This window comes from Pleurodeles waltl, chromosome 6 (assembly GCF_031143425.1).
Source record: "Pleurodeles waltl isolate 20211129_DDA chromosome 6, aPleWal1.hap1.20221129, whole genome shotgun sequence".
NCBI classification, from domain to species: Eukaryota; Metazoa; Chordata; class Amphibia; order Caudata; family Salamandridae; genus Pleurodeles; species Pleurodeles waltl.
In genome coordinates, this window is record NC_090445.1 from 1,205,568,718 (window position 1) to 1,205,592,514 (window position 23,797).

Genomic DNA, 23,797 nt, shown 5'->3' on the forward strand with positions numbered 1-23,797 from the left:
TTCACCCACTGGGACACCATGCTGCTATGTCCAGCCTTTTACCACTCACAAGTACCAGGACTGAATAGTCACTAGCTAACAGTGCAGAACAGTCATGTGAACTATCAGTCTGTACCAGAACACATCCACACAGCCAGATGTACTGAATCAGAATGACACCTACCTAAATGGAGTATGGAACACATGTCACACACCACTACCTAACACCAAAGGTATACTGGTAAGCATCTGTCATCATTGCTGTAAATCATGTCAAACCTCTGTATGCATATGATAAAGAGTGAACCAAACACATCTTCAATATGTAACTCCCTCTCTCACTCCATTTACAGGTACCTCTGCCAGTGCCACCATGGAGAGTTTACCAGAGACTGCCAGCCCAGCACAGGATGAAGGCCCCAGTGAGGACAACACACCTGGATTTCTGGACACTGACAATCCCTGCCTCACCCTGCCCACAACAATCTCCACAAAACCCTGTGGCCTCAACATCACAGCCTATCCTTTGTCCCCAAATCTATGTCCCAAGGACAGATCAAACTATTGTGTGCCCCACAGTACAGAGACCTGAGTTGACCCCTCACACCCCAGACCATGAAGGTCCTGTGAACACTGGGGGTGGGCACACCGTGTCAGGGGCACATGCACATGGGGACAGGGGGCATGGGAGGGAATCTGTGGGCCAGAGGATGCCCCCCCCAAGAGACTCTACTGATCAGGCTACCATCTCCCAAGTCGTGGGAGCATTCCAACAAACCCAGGACAGGATGGGCCAGATCATAACCATGTTAGGGGAAAACCAAAGGCTGGGGAATACCACCGGGAAATCATGCAGCAGTGGCAGGCCCTCAACACCACCATGGCCTCCATTGCAGAGGGTGCTGAGGGAGATCAACACCACGCTGTGTGCTTCCTTCACCCACCAGCAGGCCCCTTCCCCTACCAACATAACATCAGACCCATGAATATCAGTGATAGTCAGCCGAATGGAGGCCCTGCCAGGGGAACCACAGGCCTCAGACACCCCTCCCTTTGTAGCTGATGAACCCCCGTCCACCCGCAAGCGTTGATGTCCATCCAGACATCCGGCTGGAGCAGATGGCAAGACCACACCCACTGCCAGGAAGTGACCCTCCCCTGATTTGTCTCCTTTGTGTGCTACTGAGAAACCCTGTTGACTGTTCAATGACATAACTCCATCTTCCCATTGGCAATTGGACACTGGACCTGTGCAACCAACAGCTGTACCACCTACTCTGATGATTTCATCTACCATGACCGCACTCATCACCTCTTGGACAATGTTTGCGCCCTTTTTGTTTGTTACCATTTCAATAGATGTACAATGAACACCAATGGAACACAGCTACTGTATAAGTGCCTTTATCTCAACACAAACAAAAGTAATAATTGCCGTATGTGAGATGGCTATGCACATCTACATCCAACAGGCAGAGTAATGGACAGGAGAGGGAGGCATCCTCAGCAGGAGACACATTACATAAGATATGTTCCAGGACATGTCAGACAGTCCACAATCCTGAGCCACATAAGAGTATAGTCAGCATTCAAACCTATAAAAAGACAATTACAGAGAGTAGCATCAGGATTGAAGGCATGAAGTCACACAAAGCACATATGCAGCATATAGAGGTTGCACCCAGTGTATATTACCACCTAACTACGGTCCCCCAGAGATTACCTATACAACACCAGTCACAGAATATTCATCATGTAGCACTGTAGCTTGCATCTCTCATTTACAACTCTCAATTCTCTAATCATTCAGCTATGACTAGTGACTATAAAAGCCCAAGCCAAAGGTAGCAGAGGCACATGTATTCTTAACACAATCAGCAGGTGGATTGACATGACTACAGGAGAATGCAGCACACATTGCTCATTACTGGTCTGTACATTGGAGATTAAAATCAAGGACACTTCAGTGGGTACACTTGTTAGTTATGAGAAATTGTAAATGTGCACATGACATACAAACAGTCTGCTCTCCCAACACACACATAGGGATAGGACCACATCACACTACCACTGATGAGTTAACTCTGAAGGACTATTGTCAGCATTTCATGTGGACATTTGCTAAACCAAAATCACCATACCTGTATGCCACTGGAAGTACTGATTGATGACCTCAGTCCTAGAGTCAGCTCTACCTTCCTCCTCTGTCTCCTCATCACTTGCAATGACAGCATTAACAGCCACTGGTCCAGCTGCCTCACCCTCATCACCTAGCAATTGTATCTGGCGTCCCAGGGCTAGGTTGTGGAGCATGCAACAGGCTACTACTATCTGGCATATCTTTTGGGGTGAATAGAGGAGGGCACCTCCAGATAGGTCCAGACACCTGAATCTGTTTTTCAGGAGGCCAAATGTCCTTTCTATTTCTACAGACTTCCCCATCCGTGGCAGGGTACCTCACTGGTGTCAGCAGCCAGGGAATGTGTGAAAAATGTAGGACCAGTGACATAACAGGTACAGCGATAGGGAAGTATATGATGACAGATGCAAATACAGTGAACCACATTGAAGTGGATACATACCAAGGAGCCAGGCCTTCTCTGTGTGAAGTTGTGCCATCATGTGTGGGACATTGCTGTTACTCAAAATGAAGGAGTCATTACAGATCCAGGAAACTTGGCTGTGACCTGTGTGATGTACTGGTCTGCCAGATACACCAACTGAACATTAAGGGAGTTGTGGTTCTTCCTGTTCTTATACACCGTTCACTGGCACTGGGATGAACCAGAGCTATATGGGTGCCATCAATGGCCCCTATCACATGACGGATGTGTCTCACATCATAAAAGTCTGCCTTTGCATAGGCCAAAACCACACATTGAGGGAACCTGATGTAGCTGTCCAAGTGTTTCAACAATGTACACAGTACATCCTTTAACACTAGACTGAACATTGGCTGTGACATCCCTGCTGCCAACCCCACTGTATTCTGAATGGACCCTGTGGCAAGAAAGTGTAGCACTGACAGGACTTGTATTGTGGGATGGATGGAATAGGGATTGTATATGGCTAGTAACAGATCAGGTTCCTACTGTGTACATAGATCCATGATGGTCTAACGATTCAGACAATAGGCTTATATGAAAAGCCTGTCCTCCAGGGTTGCAAGGTCAACTAGTGGATGGTACTGGTGGTTGTCTCAATCTCCTCATGGCATCAAATCTAGGTAGAGAGGAGAGAATGTACTTTCAAAAAAGGGCTTTAAACATATAAGCTGAAAATGTCAAAATTAGCACACACCTAACACTGTCGGAAAAGCTTAGCACCGCAGACATATACATAAATGGGCATGCAGATGCGCTTTGGACACCAGCCTTGCAGAACAATGCTGAACGTGTAAGTCGTTTAGGACACATGCCACATGTGTCAGCACTACCATGAGGGCACAACATGGGGTTACTCCCCAATTTGTCTTCATATGTATATGGCGCACATAAATTGGCACATCAATGCATGAGATGTGCACAAAATGGCAGTTGCCAGTCCTGCATTACTGGACAGATGGAAGTAACCTAAGTCTGCCGGTGTATGTCGTCATGGCGGTAGGCGATTGCTACCGATGTGCAACTTGTCATTGGTTAACGTTGTTCCCTATGGGGGATTGGGGCCAATAGTGATGACCATTGGTGGTCATGGTCCTGTACGTGACGGCCGTGACCTCCATTTTCTGCACCCTTGTTTACTTGACTCCTTACACTGTTGCCAGCAAGACCTCCATGACCTGAGCAGCTGCTTACTATCTCTGGGAGCCATCATGCCCGTCCTGCAGGTAATAGGGCCCCAGCATTCATACCAGAGGACCTGGAGAAGCTTGTGGATCTACTCCTGTATGGCCAGCTAGATGGGGCACCAGAGGAACACGTGACGGTGAATTTGGTAAGTGTACCGGCGAGGGAGTATTGATGCCTACAGAGGGCATGAAGTGATGGCGTGTGGGCAAAGAGAATAGCTATGTGTTGACACTTGGTGAGTCTGAAGTGTATAGGCCTCTCCTGTTAGTATGGTACCAGTGTACATGACTTTCTCCTTTTGTTTGTGTCATCCATGCAGGTCAACGCCCATCAGAAGAAAGGGATCTGGCATGACATCGCCAAGGAAGTGCGGAACCTGGGGTCCATAGCCGGCAGAGCATCCAGTGTTGCAAGTGGCGGGAGGACCTTAAACGCTGGGCCCAGAATACCGCAGAGGCCCAGCTGGGGATGTCCTCCCAATGACTGAGGTGTGCCCCTGGACCCTGACCCCCCTAATGGCCCGCAAATTGGCGTTGGCCCACCCTGAGGTGGATGGGTGTTTGAGGGCAGCACAGCAGCCACCAGGGGGTAAGTACTGACTGTAACCTGGGATTTGCATAGAGGTTATGGGAAAAGCTGCCTCACTGTAGCCATAGTGAAAATGTAGTCAATGCTTCATGAAACAGACTTAGGGGTAATGGGTAGTAACCATCCAGCCTAAACACCATTAGTTGTAGATGTGTCTTGATGGTTTGCTGTCAGTGGGTGTACTTTTCCCATATCCAGTATTCTTCATGTCTGCATTGTGAAGATGGTCTCATCAGATTGGAATGTGTGACTCCATCCAGCCTTCAATATGAATGTGAGCTTGTGTACCACCCTAGCCAATGAGTAGCACCAGCTCCACCCCTCAGCATTTGGGCATTTGTGGCTGTAAGGCATCAGTTCACTCCCATATGTATGGTACACCGGTATATGCAACAGTGTGACTCTGCTTTTATCATAGGGACAATAGTAACCAGGTACTGGTAATGATGTTGACTCCATGTGAGTCAGCCATTACATTTTCACCACAGATATGGCTTGTGTATGACTGGACTAATGACTTGACACTTGTATCGCCATATATTGGTAATCTGCTATCTAATGAATATGTGAAGGTTAGTCAAGTAATGTAATGTAGCTTTGAAATGGTCTGATTTCAAACATAGACTTGTGGGGAGGAAATTGTAAACACAATGGGATAGTACTAGAGGTGTGTTAGTGTGCTTGTCTCTGTGTCTGAATAGGTGTATGAATTTATATCTATTTTTTGGGGGCGTTTCGCGAAATCTGTAGATGCACCCGCATATTTACGCCGGGGGCTGTGCTGAGTCCCAGGATGGATCTACAGATCTCGGAAACCCTCAAAAAATACATTTTAAGGTATATGAAAACCATTTTCACTATTTTTACACAACTATGTAACCCTTATGGGGTCAGGGAACCTCTACCCTAACCCCATCATCTACATTCACCCAGGATGTCAGCCCAGAGGACTGTTTCTTGATGAAATAAAATGGTGGCTTCAACATTCCAGTCAGGTTGCGTCCAGCCAATCAGATACTCCCTGTGACACGTGGATCGGCGGATCGATCCACAGTGGATCCACAGAGAATCTGCAGCAGTAGATATCTATATTTTTTGTCCAAAACAACTGAACGGACTTATGCCAAACCAACAAAAGCACAATCTGTGGAACAGGATACAGCATTGTGCCAAATTTGGTGCAGTTCCATTCAGCGGGTTGGGCTGTCGGCATTTCTAAAGAATGCAAAATCCCAATTGACACAGAATGGAGAAAAAGTGTTTTTTCACTCCCCCTTTATTTTGGGCCAGCTTCACGGATCACCCTGAAACTTAAAGACAGCAGCTGATCTGACCAAAGTATAAATTTTGAGAATTTCATGAAGATTCATCAAACAGCACCAAAGTTATTGGCAAAAAAAAAAAATGCTCTGTATGGAAATAAAAGGCTACCTAGCGGAGACCGCCATATATGCTAAAATAAATGGGACAATACAACCTTCCAGGAAATGCCAAAGCCTGGTGGACATCCGATCCAACCAATGGAAAACCATAAAAAACACAAGAAAGCCAATGCAAAATTTGGCCTACGCAGAACCACTCTCTGTGTGTACTTATTGTTTTTTTGAAGAATGGATAACATGAATTATTCCAGTCAGCTAACACTGTCACATACCAAAAAATGAATTGTGTAAAGGAAACTTGATTACCTTACTGTTTAGTTGTTTTTTGGGGGGATTTTTCCTCTCCAGAACAATAGGCCTGCTGACACATGAGGAGTACTATTTTCACGACAAGAGGTGTGGGTTTGCCAGATGGTAGGACTTTTGATGATGCATGGAAATCACAGATCTTTCCGTCACAGAAGGGGAAGGAACTTCAGTTTTTTCAGCAAAGTTTGACATTTTCAGGCCATTGTGGGTAAGATAAAATGGTAGCATCCACACAAACCACAACACCCTGGACTCCCAGAGTCTCTAGTTTTCAGAAATCCCTGGTGTTGGTGTAGGCCTTCCTGAGTGCCAACTGACCGCAGGCCCAAGTGCATCAGCTAATAAAATCCCACAAAAAGGACATTTGGAAAGGAGCACACCTTTGGTCACTTTTCTCTGCTGGGCAATATGCCTACACCAACATGCGGGGCACTATTTGTATCGTGAGAAATGTGGCAGTATGGTGGTAGAACTTTTGCTATTATCCACAAATTCCACAACTTTCTGTCACAGAAATTGGAGGAAATTCAGTTTTTTTACATGTAATTTGATTTTAGCAGTGCATTCTACATAAGAAAACACAATTGTACACATGAAATCCAAACCACCCTGGAATAAAACCCAAGACTCTAGTTTTCAAAAATGTATTTTGCAGACTTTTGTAGACTTCCCTTCATTTGAGCCAACCCTGTGTCCAAATGTAACAATTATCCCCATCCCAAAGTAACTTTGAAGACCATTTAATGGTCATGGGTTTTGGACTTTCTATTCTCAGGTAGGAAGACTATGTTAAAAACACACACAAAAAAAACACAACCTCCTGGAGTTTGGGGGCAAGTAGCCTTTAGACTTGGGGTAAGATGTTATTTACATTGTAGATACATGTTACACACCTATACATTGCATGACTTTGGCTTGCTGTGTTACCCCTGTGTGTGTTTTGCTGTGCTATGCTGTGCTGTGTGTCACAAAACGTGAATCTCGTTTCTGTTCCCTTAGGCCTACGCTGGGTAGTTCCTCGCTTCAGGTAGGCCGCATTAATTCTCACTATATTTTACCCAAACTTTTACTGAGCATTGGATGTTTTTCTCTGCAATGCATGACTTTAAGGGATCCTAGGCCCTGATGAATGCCCCCAGACCTTCCTTGGCTCATTGTAGAGGGCAGAAACATGTTGGCCATTTATTTTTAGATAGGTGACCCAGTGAGTCCTTGTTCTCACAGAGGTGTCCCATCCTAGTTTTTAATACACCAGCAGACACCATTATTAAAAGTGTACATTTCACATAGGTAACTGCCAAGGTGTTTTTATATTTTCCCTAGTTCAGCTGGATTCCACAATTTCCAGAAAGTAAAACATTTACGCACTCCCTCCCGTTCTTTTAACGGTGAGGTTGAGTTTGCCCAGGTGGCATTGTCCTACCTGGGTGGGGCTAGGTGGTCAAATGATGAAGCATGACACTATATAGTATGTGAGACCACTTAGTCCGTAAATAACCCCCCCCCATCATCACTTCACGACCCTTCACAGCACCCATTCACCATTTACCCATCTAGTGAGGTTAAGGAGCACCAGGAAAATTTCCCCCGGGTATAGCTCCTCATTATAAGTGAACCCCATACTTTTTGTGTGTTTTTGGCCTTATATGTAGGGAGATAGTATGGGTCGATTCCTTTAGATTTGTTTGATTTCAGTCTCCCTGACTCTCTGTATGTGTTATGATAGGTAGAGCAGCTCTGAGCTGCGAGAGTCCTCTTGCAAATTCAATTGCTTGGGAAACCTCTGAGCTACAATCATTACTTTAGGGATCTATAGGAAAAGGCAGGATTGTATCCCCCTTCAGGGATTTATCAGGACACAGCAGTACTGCATTCCCTCTGACCATGCTTACCAACATGACAGAGGGGCTCACCTTTGATGATGAAGACGTAACAGCAATTCTGTCAGCACCATCACTTCTTGGTGACGCAGCCCTTTCTAAAAGCCTGTCTCAGCTAGGGGATTGGGATACGCTGGTAGAACTTAAACGGACACAGGTGAAAACCATTCTGCAAGGGGCCATTCTAACTGAGTATTTAGGCAGCAACACGGCACCCAATGGGCTCATAGTCTCCAACGAACCACGTATCTTCCTAGAGGACCTCGAATTTAGAAAAGACTGGGCAATGGTTGCATGGAAATGCACACAGGACTGGCTTATACTGATAATTAAAACAGCAACCAGACTCTCTGAGGCTCTTTTGATATAGATAAACACAAGTGGGAACAATCTCAAAACAGGCTTAAGCATCCTCGCGAAAAAGCTGGTGGAAACTAACAAGAGAATGAATGAATATAGGGAATATCTCACCCAACAAAAAATCTCTAAATTTCAAAAGGACCTTCAACGGTTCTCACAAGAGAAAGTGTACCCTTACACTAACCCAGATTCTGTGGCTAAAAGTAACAACATGTCCGACAATTCCTCCAGTAAGAATACCAGCTCAGATACTGACTGTGATTCGTCAGTGCACACACGACAGGACCGCGGACGCCGTGGCCAATATCGGGGGAGATGGAATTATCCACCTATGATGCTCCCTTGTCCCCCTCTTAACAACCAACAATGGGGCTGGCCAGCTCAATATGGACCCCCAACCAACTATCAGCCCCCCTTTTTTCAAAATCTGGCACAATGGCCTTTCCCTGATCAGCCTCCACCTTTTTTAGACAGAGGCCGAGGGAGGGGCAAAGGGAAAAGGAAAGGGGTGCACTGGAGACCAAGAGACAAGTCTCTCAAGACACAGCAAGAGAACACCCCATGGACAAGCAAAACATAGCAACCTCTGATATGATAGGTGGGAGCGACAACATTATAAACTTAAGCAACAGAACTATTGACACTCTTGAGTCTAAGGCACTAAACAAAGGTCTTAACTTTGTCCCCACTCCCAAAATAGACCTTTTCAAAACTAGAACAGAAATTGCAGAGTTGTTTCGCAAAATCCGCCTCAAAACTTTTTTCATAGAAAGAAACTTTGTTGAACCAGAGTGAAACACAGGACTACGTCCCAAATCAACCTTCTGTCCAACAACTGGACAAATGCCCCCTGAAGTACTTGCCTTTGAAAAATCGGTGTCCCGCAAGATCAGCGGTCTCGCTGACAGGACGAGCAACGCATTCCACAACATGAGTTCAGACGAACTAGCAGCATTGAAGTGTCTAACTTCTGATTCCTCTATCATTATTAAACCAGCTGACAAAGGTGGGGCTATGGTAATTTTGCCACTGACAAAGTATAGAGAAGAGTGCCAGCGCTTACTAGAAAATGCACAACACTACAAACGTCTGTCCCGAGATCCTACCCCAGACATCCAGGAAGAAATTTCTTTCTTAGTGAATAGAGGAGTAGAGAACGACTGGCTGACCAAACAAGAAGCAGCCTTCCTGACACAATCTAATCCCAAAATACCCTATTTTTACATCCTTCCTAAAATACACAAAGGGAAAATTCCCCCTCCTGGAAAGACCATAGTGTCCGGAATTGGCTCCGTTCTTGAACCACTCTCCCAGTTCTGCGACTTCTTCCTTCAACCACTAGTGAAGCAAATCCCCACCTACCTGAAAGACACCACCGATGTCCTGGTTCTCCTAGACTCAATGCCCTTTGATGAAAATGCGGAACTCCTGATTACATTGGACGTTGAATCACTTTACACCAACATCCCCCAGGAAGCCACCCTGGGGGTCATATGCGATCCCCTGGAAGCAAACAGGAGTGATTTACGGACACCCCAAGAATTCGTACTAGATCTAGCACACCTTGCATTAACAAGGAATTACTTCAAATTCGAGAACACATTCTATCTACAGATACAGGGGACATCCATGGGTAGCACCTTTGCTCATAGTCTGGCCTGTCTGTACGTAGACAACTTTGAAAGACAGGTGGCACTCCATGAGGATAACCCCTACCTGGAGCAGATTAAACTGTGGAAGCGGTATATTGATGACATTCTACTTATCTGGACAGGCTCCAGAGATGAGGCACTCGCCTTTTAAGCTTTGCTCAACACAGCAAACCCTTTACTTAAATTCACTATGAATATCGGCGAGAACCAACTGACATTTCTGGATCTTCTAATTTATGAAAGAAATGGCTCTCTGGCAACAGAGGTCTACCACAAACCTATGGACCGCAACAATTTGTTACAATTCAAGAGCTGCCACCCAAGGTCCCTGAGGGAGAACCTCGCCGTGGGTCAGTTCTTACGTCTGCGTCGGAATTGTTTGAATCTCTCAGACTATAAACAACATGCTAATAACCTGTCCACCAAACTACAAGAAAAAGATTACCCTGCATATCTTGTTAGGAGAGCATACAAAAGAGCACGGAACAATAGAGACCAGTTGTTACAATCCCATGCAAACAAACCCAAGACGGAACAGATAGTGTGTGTGTAACTACTTTCAACCCACTATCTAATAAGATCAAGAAGATTATCAGACACAATTGGGAAATTTTAACAACTGATGGCCTCCCGTTTCAGCAACCACTGCACACCTTTAAAAGAGCCACCAATATACGCAATATGGTGGTCCACACAAGACCTACCATGAAACCTCCTAACAAACAGTTAGCTCTCTGGCACCTACCTCCCACAGTCGGCCACCATCCGTGTGGCAACTGCAGTGTGTGTAGGTTCACACAGAAATCTACCACGGTGGAGCTCGGTTTAAAAACACCATGGGTGTTAAAGGCACTTACGAACTGTAACAGTAAGAATGTAATCTACATGATCAAGTGCCCCTGCCAGCTCAAATATATCGGAATGACAACGACGAAGGTCAGCACCCGTATTTGTGAACACAGGAGCACTATCAGGTGCAAACGTGACGCCACAAAACTCACGAGCCATTTTGTCACAAAAAATCATTCTCCAGACGATTTGAAATGGACTATTTTAGAGCAATTGCCGCTTACACCTAACAACATGTCACAGAAGTTACTTTACTATAAACAATGCTGGGTCTGGAGAATGCACACGGACACCAATGGACTAAATGACGACATCTCGTGGTCCTCACTTAACAAATGACTATACCCATGTGACACACACTAGCAACGAGGCATCATGATCTGGGTATCCTTATAACATAGTACCACCAACTACTGGCCAGGTACATTCGTATCTTCTTCCTCTTCTTTCCCCCACCCCCCTTTTTTCAACCCCCTCAACCCTCCCCTTCCTCTTTCTTGCCCCCTTCCGCTTCTCCTACTCCTCTGTTCTGCTTCCCCCCGTGATCCCGTCTCTCTGTTTTGGTCCTCTTATCCCCTGCCCTCCATCTCCCCTGTTCTCTCCTCCTTCCCCTCCCTCTCCTCTATCTTTTCTCTCTTTTCTTCTCCCTCCCCTCCCTTCTTTCCCTCCTTCCCCCCCTTCTGTCAGTCTCATTGTCCCCCTGCCTTTCCTTTCCCGTTTTATCTTCGTTTTTTTCTACTTTTTTCCTGTCTCTCTCTTCCTGTGTCCTCTCCTTTTTTTTCTTTCTTTTTCCTTTTTGTCTCTTTTTTCTCCTTTTTTAATTCTATCTTCCACTTTTTCTTCAATTCCCCTTCCTTGTTTTCCCCCACCATTCCCAACCCTCCTCCCCTTCCAATCCTTTTCTTTTTCTTTTTTCTTTCTTCCACTTTTTATTCAACTCCCCCTTTATTTACCCCACCATTCCCAACCCTCCCCCCTTCCAATCCTTTTCTCCCCACCTCCTTTTCCCCTTTCTCTCCTTTTCCCCCCTTCTGCTTTCCCTCCTGTCTCGCCACTGCGAGAGGAGGCACACTATTTTAATCTAGAGGCCGGGAACTAAATTTCGCAGCCTCCCGCGCACACCAGCGCATCGCGTGTTCAGTACACGCGGACACTGAGCGCCTAACCACACGCCGGCAGCAAGCCGGCCGGGGCTGGCTGGAATAATAACGCGTACCGCGTACCTCATTATGGCTTAATTGCTCAGACTTTAAATACCGCTCTGGACCACTTACCACAAGCGGTCCAGTGAGGGGACGGACTAGGCGCACAGCGAGTGCCTCCTTTGATGCAGTGAGTGGCGGATTATTGTTTCTTCTTCCCCGGAGGCCATCTTCCCCGCTACAGATAAGAGCTATATTGTTTGTTTGTTCATGTACTCTCTAACCCGGCAGCCCTCTCTCCGCCACGGGGGACGTTTGTATGGTCATAGAATCATTTAATGTTATTTGGATTAGACTGTTTTTATTTTTATCTTTCACTTGGCACATTGCCTACGTTACTTTTACCATAGGCACTCTCTATGCTGCACCATGACTGATATGAACTCGCTGAGTTAGTATTAGCTCCATCTTCCTTTATACGCTATCTAACAGAGTTATTTCTCTGGCGCATCTCACAGTGAGTCCAGACTCTGGCCAGGCGCTCTTGATTTCTCCATAGAATTGTGATCTTGTATATACTTACTGCCGTTCTTGCCTACCTCTCTCCCTATCCCTTAGTGTGTGACTATAAGGGTACACTCCCCCTCCTGGAGTTTTGGGGCAAGTAGCCTTTAGACTTGGGGTAAGATGTTATTTACATGTTACACACCTATACATTGCATGACTTTGGCTTGCTGTGTCACCCCTGTGTGTGTTATGCTGTGCTGTGTGTCACAAAACGTTAATCTCGTTTCTGTTCCCTCAGGCCTACACTAGGTAGTCCCTCGCTTCAGGTAGGCCACATTAATTCTCACTATATTTTACCCACACTTTTACTGAGTGTTGGATGTTTTTCTCTGAAATGCATGACTTTAAGGCATCCTAGGCCCTGAAGAATACCTCCAGACCTTCCTTGGCTCATTGTAGAGGGCAGAAACATGTTGGCCATTTATTTTTAGATAGGTGACCCAGTGAGTCCTTGTTCTCACAGAGGTGTCCCATCCTAGCTTTTAATACACGAGCAGACACCATTATTAAAAGTGTAAATTTCACACAGGTAACTGCCTAGGTGTTTTTATATTTTCCCTAGTTCAGCTGGATATCCCACAATTTCCAGAAAGTACAAATGTACACACTCCCTCCCGTTCTTTTAACTGTGAGGTTGAGTCCGCCCATGTGGCATTGTCCTACCTGGGTGGGGCTAGGTGGTCAAATGATGAAGCATGACACTATATAGTGTGTGAGACCACCTAGTCCGTAAAGGAAATACCCCCCCCATCATCACTTCACAACCCTTCACAGCACCCATTCACCATTTACTCACCTAATGAGGTTAAGGAGCACCAGGAAAATTTCCCCCGGGTATAACTCCTCATTATAAGTGAACCCCCAATTTTTTTGTGTGTTTTTGGCCTTATTTGTAGGGGGATAGTATGGGTCGATTCCTTCAGATTTGTTTGATTTCAGTCTTCCTGACTCTCTGTATGTGTTATGATAGGAAGACTATGTCCACATATAGGGTTCCAGGTTTGTGTAGGAATGCAGTCCGGTAAGACATTTGCGATTATCTTTTGAATTTCTCTACAATTTTGCCTGCCTATTGTAACGCAATTTCCACAAAAATCAAGTCTTAGACAAAAACTCAAGCACACTCATCTGGCATCGTGGGTAACAGTTTTCATCCATACATAATTTTTTTATTTTTTACTTTTCATTATCAAGTGATTGGTTATGTTGGGGGGCGTGGCTAACCATCCAAGATGGTGGACACATAGCGGCAAGGCTCCTGGGCCGACCCCAGACAATCCTTTTAATACTAACCTCTATTTGTGCCTGCACCCCCAACGACATTATTATAATATGACCAGGGAGTGCAGTAGTCCCATTCAGAGGAGCAATGGGGATGGCGGCCCCAGTGGGTGACCTGGAGCGGGGACTGCTGGCCGAGCCACGGAGGAGTTGATGGGCGAGACGAGACCAGGTCTACGTGAGGCGCACACGGATGTCTCTGGGGTTGGAGGCTGGAGTAGAGAACCAATAGGAGAGTGCCAATGTCGGTGGCAGCGTGAGGTGGGGAGTCCCCACGGTTCCCCAGAGGACGCTGGGCCTGACGGAGGGGGAGTCCGTATCCTGCAGCTAAAGTGAGCCTGGAGGTGAGTGGGAGCAGGCGGGCTTGAGTAATGTGCGTGGCCCTTAGGCCTGCTCCTCGTCTCCGCAAGGCGGAAGGTGACAGTGATAAGATGCTGGGGATTGCCTCCCCCTCTGGCTGTGCTGATTCCCGCTGGTGAGGCAGCTGAGGTGAAAGCACAGAGCGTGGATCGCGGAGGCCCGAGATGCTGTGAGGACCGGTAGCCATTTTATGTGCGGGCCTGGCTGCATTACACAGACCCCGGGGGAAGGTGCAGGGGAGCCTGAACCTTAAACGGCAAGTCTGACAGAGGTGGGCGGACCCCACTCCTCTTCTGGGGAGCCGGACTGGTTGTGTGAAGTGAATGGCTGAGAGAGGTGATTGCTGCTCGGTGATTGCTGCCTGGAGAAGCAGGCAGGCCTGTGCAGGCCGTGCGGGTCCGTCAGCCAACTCCTGTTGAAATAGCTGCCTGGTGGAGCATGGGCCACCTGTTGAATGTCGAGTGGTGTCACGTTGAGAAGGTGGGGGAAGCGAAGTGACTCACATTGGCCTGCTGGACTGAAGTGTGTCTTGAGAGTAGAGACACACAGAGTTATCCTTGGCGACAAGTGATTGTGAAGCCTGGTACTGCTGTACTAACTGTCGCTGGTGGCTGAAGCTCCATGGCCTCACGTTGTTTTTGACTGATTGCCCAGCGGTAGACTTGGCAGGGCCACCTGGGCATTCTCCTCTCTGGTGCATACCCAGATCCATTAAGTGTAGCATAGATCGCAGGATAACACGTGAGAACTGCAACCCCCCTTCATTTTTGAGAGGCATGCAGCCCCATGTTGAGGGGAACAGTGTCAAAGCAATAGAACCCAGGTTTTGATGACAGCATTTGCAAATTGTAGATTATATATGATGTAAAGGAGTGACTGTCTGAACCTTTTTACTATTGGTATACTTTAGCACTCCTTATTAAGTACAAGACAGGCCCTACTATTAACAGGCATAGGGAGAACGAAAACCAAGACCAGAGACCGGCACTCCTGGGCGTCCTCCTGCTCCCCACCTCCAGAGGACTCTTCGACCCATGTCTCGGTGTCCTCCCACTGGCAATACGCTGCCCCAGGACAGGTTGGATCTTATCCTACAGGAAATACAGGAGTCCTGACTCGCCATCGAATAGCGGATGGGAGCAATCACCAATGACATATCATTCCTCAAAGATGAACATCGTAAATTAGTGGACAGGGTCAAGACAAATGATCTCTGTTCTGGAACCTGCCAACAAAGTCCATGCCACCCAAATCAGTAAATGAACTCAACAATTGGAACTGCTTTCAGAGTGGGCTGAAGATGCTGAAGGCCGTGCTCGTAGAACCAATATTCGAATCTCGGGTCTGCCGGAAGGGACAGAGGGCCAAATGCTGACACAATACGTAGAAAACTGGCTCCGAACAGCGGTGGCACCGGCAGGCCTATCAGATATATTTGTGGTTGAGGGATCCTATCATGTACCAAATAAAAATAAAAAAACCTGCAGTGCCTCCTCGACCCACAGAAGCAAAAATCCTGAATTACAAAGACGGTGCTTAAAGCTGCCTGGGAGAAGTCCCCAATTCTAGTAAATAATGTAAAGGTCTCACTGTTTCCGGACTACACTATGTTGGTTCAGCAGAGGCATGCTTCCTTCCAGGCTGTCAAGTTCAACCTAAGAACAGCCGGTCTCACCTATCCTCTGCTATCCCCGGTGAGGCTCCCTATTCAACATGACAAGTGGGCTTTATTTTTTGACTCTCTGGAATCAGCACGCAAGTGGCTGGACCAAACCTTCCTGAATCTTGGCAGGCCCGGAAATGTGAACCGGGATCTCCCCAGAGGAGACGAGGTCGCCCTCGCCCAGCTATCACTCCAGGCGGGGCTCGTGGCATTGCACCCTCTTCGCAGCAAGCACTGATGGGCCGTCTGGAGGTGCTCAGATCGGCTTCATAGCTTTGAACTAATACTAACGTAGACAGCTCCAGCACATCACAGGACAGTGGTTCTGACTATGACTCAATAGGTAGCATGGCCCTCTTTCCATCTATTACTCCTCAACTGGCTCATGATCTCTAGCTCCCGGATGGACCTGGGCTAAGTAATTTTATCCATCCCAAACTGGCTCCAGCTATTCTATTCTAAACACAGACATTCCCCTTTAACAAGATGAAGAGGGCATGCGATAATAGCCTGTTTGCTCATTAAAGTCTATCGCTATGCCTATGGTTACATGAATCCCATGTAATGGGGCAACATGAGCAAGCACACAACACATAGATTGGTTTGTGGCCCAGGCCTGGGTTGCTTTCCTCAACTCAGTATTGGTTGCTCTGCCGTAGAGAGAAGGCTGTGGCAGCCTTACAACAATGGGTGTCGGGTTGGTCACTAGTGGACGCCTGCCATGCCCGAAATAGAGGAGTCCCAGAGTACTCCTTTTACTCATATCCACACAGGCTGCATACACGCATTTATAGATTTCTGTGTTCCCCACGACTCCTGCCTGAGGTAGTACACATCACCTACCTCACAAAGACACTTTCTGATCATGCCCCACTAGAGTTGGCATTGCAGTGGGATAAAATACCGACACCTATACCCACCTGGATGCTGCAACACACTTATTTAATAGATACTCCCTTTCGGGAATCATTGGCACAAACTATAAATAATTACTTAGCTGAAAAAACGGGGACAGCTACATAACTACTACATGAGTGGGAGGCTTCTAAAGTAGTTATCTGTGGAGCCTCCATTGGTATGTTGGTGGGTGCCCTAATTTAAGCACTGGCGACTCTTAAGAAAGTTGAACACAAACTGCCCCACATGGAACAGGCAGTGGCCAGGGGGAGGCAGACCCAGCGTCACTAAAAGAGGCAAGAGTAGTACATGCAGAGTAGTACATGCAGAGGGCCTGGAATGTTTGAGATTAATAGACTATAGAACTCATGTCCAACGGACGCTCTCTGAAGCTGCAGGTAGGTGGAAACCGAAAAAATAGAAAATATTTATCACTCCTCGGAAAACTGTGAACACAGAGCTGAAAAAGTTTTTTCCCCACTATACCTCTTTCTGAAAGCTCTGAAGAGGGCGATCTTTAAAAAGCAAACCCTTTTAAGAACACACACTTTCGTGCATATTGTATGCTCACCTTTTTTCGGAAAAATAAATTGTTCCCATGTATTACCAATATTCCCAGGTTGATCCACAGTAAGTCGAAAACACTGGGTACCTTTAAAATCCATACCATTTGGAAACAATGGACACACAATTTATCTGGATTTCTTCTATGGGGAAAAGTATATGAAGTTGGCTCTAATTCTTGAAATAATTTATATACAGTCCTGTTCTGTTTCAAAGTTTTGTTAAACGCAAAATGGAACACAATTCCTACTGTCTTTATGACCCAACTTTTAGTCGAAGAAGAGAGATGGTAAACACGCAAGGGGGATTCCATTTGTTGATGCTTTTCTTTTTTCCTACTTTAGGACTGTGGTGGTGGACGCGGACTGTGGCACCCTAGCCTTGGAGAGAAAGAGAAGACTCTGGTAGGTAACTGATGTGGGTATGAACCTTCCCTCATCGGAATAATCTTGTTGGTCTTTATGCTCCAAAAGAAGAATTTTCAGTAAAGGAAAGAGAAAAAAACTAAAGAAAAAGAAAGGAAACCATATACAAATGTTTTATCCATTTCAACACTTTCTTTAGGTAGCTAACTTCTACAACATTCCTTGAGAGATTCAAGGTGCAGAAAAAATCCACTATGAGATATCAGTAATGTCCTCTTTTTTATTTTACAGTTCTATGTGCTAAGCCGGCATTGCCCATTAACAACAATAAATATTACTCACGTAGACGTGACTTTCCTCAGTGCAGCCCTCCTTTGTAGATAGTCTCTCTCACTCTCATTCAGGACAATTGCATAGGGCCCCTCTTCTTACTGGGAAACCAATATGCTCCTCAGGTCATTGGCTTAAATTGCAGGACCAACTATGGACTCAGTTACCAACCTAGACAGTCACAATTCTCCTGGAACAGTGGCGTAACAAAGGCCCCAGCTGCCAGGCCAGGGTGCAGAGCAGGGGGGAGGTGGGACTCAGCACAGCACCCTGGTCTGAGAGCTCCTGAGTGAGCCTAGAGGGGGGGTGGCTTCATGTTCTTTACATGGAGCCCCTTCCAGTTTAGATACGCCGGGGCCTGGAATCTGGCGGAAGCCTAGTGCCTGATTACTTGGAAGCTGGGAGAGGCTCTGGCCAAAAGTAATGTCTCCCTCCGTATTTGATGATTGTCTTGCTCATGAAAGGCTCCGCTCAGGTTTGCCTCCGGTGTCCCCAGTCTTCTGACTGGTCCTCTACACCGGCAGTACTTAACCTGTGGTTCAGGATCCCCCAGGGGTCTACGGTGCCAACGCAGAGGCTCCAAGACTGCCTAGAAAATTAAATAATATTAACAGATTAGTACTTTATATAAAAAAGCCAAATGTAAAAAGTGACAATTTTAAAACATTCCGTAAATATGAAGGAATTTGAAATTGTAAGGTAAAAATTAATTGGTGCTCTCAGATTGATTTACAGGAGCAGCACAAATGCATCGAACACAATACATTATGGAGGATGGGTGGCCTCAGTTGAATTTGAAAAATACCCAGCCTTTCTATTAAAATTAAAATGTTAATCTTTATATTTGTTTGTGAATTAATTAAAATATTTTATTGTTTGTGTATGTGTTTATTTGTTTGATGAATGCTTGTTTCTGTATTCTGTGTAAAGTTCGGAAGTTCAAATCATAGAAATTGCTTTAGCTGGGGTCCCTAACTTCCAGTAGTAAATCAGAGGGGAGCCGGTATTCCAATAATGATTCAGTGGGGACCCCTGGTTTCCAGTAATGATTAGGTGTGGGTCCACAGAAGTCAAAAGGCTGAGAATCACTGCTCTATACAGAACGCATTTCTCTGCCTGTCTGGTGGTTCCTCTTTATGGTGTCTTCCCATCAGCCACAAGGGTGGCTTCTGGATGGAGATCCCCTCCCGTCAAGTTCCTGGGGAAAAGTACAGGAGTCTTTCACCACTTTCTGTTTCTCCTCTCCTTTATTTTAATGATTTTACTTTTCAGAGTCTTTATTGGCACCAGCATGACCGAGGAAGGCGACCCTTTCAAGTAAGGCCCCAATTTCTTCACACGTGAAGAATCAGATTAAGGTATAAACCCACTCTCGGTGCAACATCAGCAGAATGTGGAAACATTTTTAGAGGCAAATATTACATTTAGGCGGAAAATCACAGTTGGTGAATCAACAGTAGTATGGACACTATTTTATAAGCACAGATGTGGCTCCTTTATAGTGCATGGACCCTTTGCTTCTCTTCCCATGTACTGCAATAAGGAGTATTCTTTAGGAAGATGGACTAAAACACCCACAACCAAAAGTAAACAGTGAGACTGAAATAATTCTCTGGATTTATACAAAATGCGAAGAATACATTTTTTAAACAATGACTCAACAGCGGTGGTCGACAGAAACCAATGGCTGTGGGAGACAGACCTAAAGCCCCTCTCTCTGCCTGCTTTTGTTCTTAATAACATGACCTCTGGAAGAAAGCTAAAGCCATTTCTAAAAACTGAAGGAACTGCAGGCAGGTCGAGAGGACAGGAACAGATTTTGAATGTTAGCATTTTCTCTCTATCAGGAGCACAAGATACAGATTTCTTTTGAGCTTTTAGGGTTATTTGGTCCACAAAGACTATGGGCTGCAGGAACTTCAGCAGCTGGCTTCAGGAGTTGGCTGGTGTGGACTATCTTTCCTCCACCTACTTTCTGCAGCGTGAAAGAAGCCCCAACATATGTAGTCTTTTACTCAATGTCCGTAGGGCTGCAGTCTCCTCCCTAACTCTCTCTTACACCATTGTCCAAGCTCAGACAAACCAACTGGGGTCAATGCTGCTGTTTGGGAGCATATTTAGGCAGGTTAGCTACCTGGAAGAGTCTGCGCTTTCATTATTCTCCCTCTGTCCCATGCTTTCTAATGTGGGAAAAACAAAAGGTGATGGGTGAAATGCTCGAGTTGGTCTCAGCTCCTCCTTAAAAAATAATGCTTGGAATACAATAATGAATCCCAACGCCTAATCACTTTCTAAATCCCCAGTATTTTTTTGTTCATAGTGCCACTACAGACAAGGACCAAACTTGGATCAGGTCGTTTTGTCTGGCTGCAAATCAGCCTTGGTCCTGCTCTGACTGAAACTTCTCCGACTATCTGTCAGACCGTGTACCCTATGAAAAGGAATAAAGTCAGCCCCAGACCAGTTGCAACTTTTTTGCTCATTATCAGTGTGGTACAATGGGAATCCCTTGGCACAGCGTGTATGTGTCATAAGACTGGGCAAAACTGTTGCATAAACGGTTTTTCACTGACAAAAACAGACAGAGGAAAGGTACCCACCCCTTGACATCGCCGTGGCGCATCAGCAGCAGTTGAAGATAATAAGTGGCTTGTGGTAAACCATAGAAAGTAATCAGGGTCTTTTCCACTTTGTTCCTGGGAAAGTCCAGTGATCACTTAGGTAGAAGTCACCAAGGTGGCGCCAGTGACGGCGCATTCATTAGGTCTTTTCGGTTCTTGCCCATTAAAAGTGAACATCTGTCCCCACTCATCCTGATCTCCAAGGAAAGCTTGTGTTGTTGCACAACTTCAGGGACGTTTGCATTATCTTTAAAAAACAGAAAATTAATGTAGTGGGTATTCGATATATTAGTTGAAGAACTCCACAAGGCCCCTATTTTCAGTGCACATTCCATATATTAAACTATAAATAAACCCACAAAGTGCAGATGGCGCAGAGTTCATTGTAGTGTGAATATTTACATCATGCCATAAAACCACAGACATGTTGTTGGACCTGGCCCTTTGTGCAAAGCCATCCCCAAATTTCTTGCCTTCCTGCTCCTATTTTCCTGACCTCTTTTTGTTGGCTGTAGGACTCTGGGCACTTTAACACTGCTGATCAGTGCTAAAATGCATGTGCTCTCCTTTCTAAATTTGATATGATTGGCTGATTTAATTTACCTGTAAGTCCCTTGTATAGTGGTATCCCTTATATCAAGGGCCAGTAAATTAAATGCTACTAGTGAGCCTGCAGCACAGCTTGTGCTACCCACAGAAGTAGCCTTGCAAACCTGTTTCAGACCTGCCACTGCAGGGCCTACGTTCACAGTATACTGCCTCAGGGACCCGGCATCTAAATTTACTTGCCAGGCCTGGAACTTCCCTTTTTACTACATATAAGTCACCCCCAAGGTAGGCCTTAGCAAGCCGTATGTGCAGAGTGCTGTGTGGGTAAGAGGTAGGACATGTGCCTTGTTGTTTGGCCTGTCCTACTAGTGACAAACAACCTATTTGGTTTCTCACTGATGTGGGAGTGCTGCCTCTCTCATCGGATTGCATTGGAAAGGACTTTCATATGGCTAAGTGGTATTTTATGATCTATGAGGGGTGGCGTGGGTATGTTTGGTATGGATAGAGTGGTAATCAGAAATGCTGCTTGCTGGTCTAGGTGGATTTGTTATTACCAGGGTAGAAATGCCACTTTTAGAAAGTGGGCATTTCTCTATGCTTGTAACTCTGGTGCTTTTGCAGCTTGACTCAAATCCACGTCTGTGCTATAGTGATAGCTGGACTTTGTGCATACTTTCCAGACAGCCATCACACATGGAGGGAGGAGGAATAATAGAAGTACATCTGCATATTGCGTGGTCTTCCTTGGCTGGGAGAGGTAGAGGCGGGGTACACTTACATTTGTATAGGCCGTGTCCTGCCCTGACACAAAAGGCTTGTTTAACCCTACTGGTGTCTGGAGCCAGTGGGGAGGATGAGGGGCATTCCTGAAACTGGTTAGAGCTGGTTGGAACGTTCTCCCCACTTCTACAAGTTGGGCAAAAGGAGTATAAGTATAGGGGTTGTTCCCCATGTTTCCTGACACACAGAACAGAAACACTGCATGGACGTGGTACCAGATGCTGCTAGAGGGAACCACCATTGGACTTACTTGTTGTTGTGCTGATCTGTGGCCTGCTGAGCCACAAGTAGGATTGCCACTTAAGCTACAAGGACCATGGTGTGCTGGCCTGGTGCTTGCTCTCTGCCCTGTGTTCCACACCTGTCTCCACCGCCTGGATTGTATGCTCCCTGTCTCCCTGCATTTCTGACTCTTCGGTGCTGTTTCCTGATGGGCACAAGTGGAGTGCCCCTTTGCTCTTGTTGAGCGCGTGGAGAACGCTCTAGGGGCCTCAGTACATGACAAGCTCTTTATTTCTTGATAAGAGCACCGTTTCTGCACATTTATACCAGTGTGGTGGGAAAGCACCTATTTCCTTCATTGGGCCATGGCCTCAGCTCGAAAGGAGTGTGCCTCACCCTCATCATGCTGATACAGACCCTCCTTGGGCACAGGAGAAGCAAAGAGGAGCCTGCTGGAAGCCTTTCATTGAGCGCAGACAAGGTGCACACTCTTTTGTGCTCCAGAGGCACAAGCAGGCACTTGCTTTGGTGCAGTCGCTGCTGTGACTCAGGCTGTGCAAAGAAGAGCCCTGAAGTCACAGGTGGGCTCCCCTGAGCTGGGCCGCCTCTTAGAGAAGGAGGGAGGTAGCCCTTCAGGCCCTGGAGGACCCTAGACACACCCATGGGTAGGCCTCTGGTTCAGCTCCCATCTGGGACAAGTAAGTGCAGCAGTGCTGTGACCTCCAGGCAGGAGGGTTCTAACAATTACCAATGCTCTACATTCCCCTGAAATGTCTGATGCCTTCACAATCCATGTAGGCTGCGTGATATGACCTGGAGTAAATGAATTATACCCTCCTGTTGTGTGGTGATACCTATCCTTTCACGGTCTGCAGTATATGAATGGGGAGAGAAGGTTTTATGATGACATGTGCCTGGGTGGGGGGTCATAGTTGTGTATGGTGATGTGATGATGGAGCGTTCATGTGCTTGTTACTTTTATTAACAGGCATGATAATGTGTTTATTAGGACATGTGCTTTTATCTTGGCGACCTGCCTTCAGGGAACTTTTAATACTATGTGTCTGTATTTTTGGTGATAATGATGACCTGACTACTGCTTGTGTTGCAGAATACTAGTACCCTATGTGTTACCGCAGTACTGCTTACTTTCTCATAGTACTAGTAACCTGTGTGATGTTCTGACAACTGCTTGTGTAGCAGGGTATTACTGATGCATGTAGTATTTGGTCTAATGATGTTTTCTGCAATAAAGTTTATTTTGATATAATCTGTTGTGGAGTTTTCTTTGTGGTGTATGTATTGTGTCACAAGCTACCAAGGAGGTGAGCAGAGGTTATCTTGGGTGCGTAGCTCCCATGCCCTGACTAGAGTGGTGGTCCCTGCCTGCCTGAGATGCCTAACCTAGCCAACCAGGAACCCCATTTCTAACAAGCATCAGCTGATGTATACTCCGTATAACAGCGGAAAAACAGACAATTCAAACAATTTAACGGCTGTCAAAATGTAATCACAGTACATCCAGCAATAAGCGTCAACATTTCAAACCAGTCGTCAGTGAATGGACCCCATCTGGACTAGGGGCCTTTTTGCAAGTTTTGTGGTCCATCGACTGCCATAGGTGCAGTGGTGGTCCGACCACCGTCAAGATGGCGGTCAGACC

At 46.1% G+C, this 23,797-nt stretch overlaps 1 long non-coding RNA gene across 1 annotated transcript in view; it reads right to left on the minus strand.

The window, feature by feature from the left end:
- LOC138302118 (uncharacterized) overlaps positions 1-20,792 on the minus strand; it is a 37,868-nt gene extending 17,076 nt beyond the window's left edge. The window contains exons 1-2 of the long non-coding RNA XR_011205286.1: positions 20,560-20,792; positions 17,972-18,548 (exon numbers count right to left, since the gene is read on the minus strand). This is a non-coding gene — a long non-coding RNA (uncharacterized lncRNA). The remainder of the gene's footprint in view (positions 1-17,971; positions 18,549-20,559) is intronic.
- Positions 20,793-23,797: the final 3,005 nt, after the last annotated feature.